Here is a 2,284-nt window from a genome sequence, read left to right on the forward strand (position 1 = left end):
CAATATCAGTTTTAACGACCTCCAGATATCACGAACTACGTCTACATACAACAGCTTAACCTACCAAGATATCTCGGACTACGTGTACATCTCGGACAACCTGTACATACAATGACTCAATAGACCCCAGATATCTCGAACTATGTGTATATACGACTCAGTTGACCTCAGATATCTCGAAATACATAAACGTATAGTGACTTAACCGACCCGAGATATATCAAACGACTTGTATTAAAAAAGACTTCATAGATCCCAGATGTCTCGAGCTACATTTTATCTCGAAGCATTTTTTCCATAATACAGTTCAGACCTACAGTTTTATTATACCGCCGAGAACCTTAACACAAGCAAAACTGAACTGAAACGTCCCTGGATAGATGGTAAATTCAATTTGAAAAAAAAAGAAGTCGTGCGTCGGCGAATCAGCAGATATATATATATATTCATGACGATAACGATCGCTATGTGGTGACATGACGTTTTCTATATTCTGAGTTAAGTTTTTATTTAATCGACCTTGAGCTGAGACCTGAATAACCTTGTATTTATTGAAAAAAAAAAGTTTAATGCTAGCGAATTATCCCTATGTCGATCATATTACTCGGAAGATTCTCGCTGAAAAGTTTTCAGTTTCGTCAAAGTTAGAGAAAACAAATTGAGAAAAAAATAAGCACATGGTTGGTGCCCATAGACTACTTTTTGTTTTCTTACCACAAGTTTACCCTAAACAAATTTAAAATCTATTTCAGAATAGATTAATTGGTTTACCCGGAGCAGGAACGTACTGTACATGTTCTGAGACCCAAAACTGGAAAGGTATATATATACACAACAGTGACAAAATAAGAAAATCACATTACGATAATGTAAAAGGTATGTGTAATAAAAGTATTACTCACAGTGGAAGCTGGTAAAATTCCGAATGCTCTCCCTTTCGATGCACGTGCAATATTCCTCATGAGACTTGTCGAAAGAATTCACACTAATCCAATGATTTATGGAACGGATTAATTGTTTTCCAGTTAATTTCTTAATTCAATATGATTATTATATTCCAAGGAGATTTCGTTAATCCGGAAAAGTTGTTGTTGGTTATCCGAGAGTGTACGGAGAAAGACGATAAGTGTTCCGTGTTGTCGGTACTAAGCACAGTGTAGGAAGTACTAAGACACCACACCTTTATATACACCTGTGTGCCGTCACACTAATAAAGATAGACTCTCAAAATATCTACTACTCTATCTTTCGGGTAGCGAGATAAGAAATCCTTTCGGATATATACGAGTTATCCCGAAGACGTCCGGAAATTTACAAATTATCCCAAAGAATTTTACATTACAGAGAATATCTACATGTGAACATGTATGTGATTTATACCTTGATAATTTTCACTTTCAAATATGTTACAGAAGGCGATGATACATATCTAAGATCTACCTGTACCATAAAGCCTCCTTAAGTGGAATTAACTCATGTGCTTAATTCAAGAACGAGTGTTTTTGTTGTTTACGTCGACTTAAATGACACATGTGTGTCACCTTTCTCTCAACTTGAACGATATTATCTAAACGATTAAATAAATATGAAGTTTGATTGAATTCTGTCTCTATTTCCCAAACACGTTATCTGTGGTAAAACCGGTTTTACACCAATGTACACACAAACCAAGTTATCACAGCTGAATTACCACCTTTGTAACAATTTGATTGACAAAGTACAATGCTTTTTACTAGACAGGGAGATTGTGTACCTGTTTGACCGAGAAACATCTAAGTCATTACAAGATTTGCTACATTTCACCTGTATTGTAAAATAATCAATTTATGGTCTTAAATACGTAATACGATTCTTGAAAAACCAACACTTACATGTACACAAATATTACATTAGATTTCCCTCTGGTCGTCGTTAAATATTCTATTTGATTTTTATACAATCTTGCATACATGTAGACCTAAATTTAGATACCTGAAGCACGTGTGTCATTCAACATATTACGTGATGTTTCGATGAGTCCGTTGTTTTATCACCGAAACTTTTCAATGATGCAGAATTAAGGAATGAAATTCCCACCGGATGTAGTTAACTGAACTTGAAACCGGATGCGAGCTTTTCGTTCCGGATCAATTATTGATGATACAGGCTATTAAGTTCAAGATGTTCATGTAGTGATCGAATTACTTGTATACTTGTTTTATTACCTACGTCAAATATTGTATACTTTGGATAAAAGTTCCCAAATCTACCAATGTCGATTTTTATTACGAAGTTGTAAAACGTC

This window comes from Ylistrum balloti, unplaced genomic scaffold (assembly GCF_031769215.1).
Source record: "Ylistrum balloti isolate Yb309-2 unplaced genomic scaffold, AGI_CSIRO_Ybal_v1 Utg370344, whole genome shotgun sequence".
Taxonomy (NCBI): Eukaryota; Metazoa; Mollusca; class Bivalvia; order Pectinida; family Pectinidae; genus Ylistrum; species Ylistrum balloti.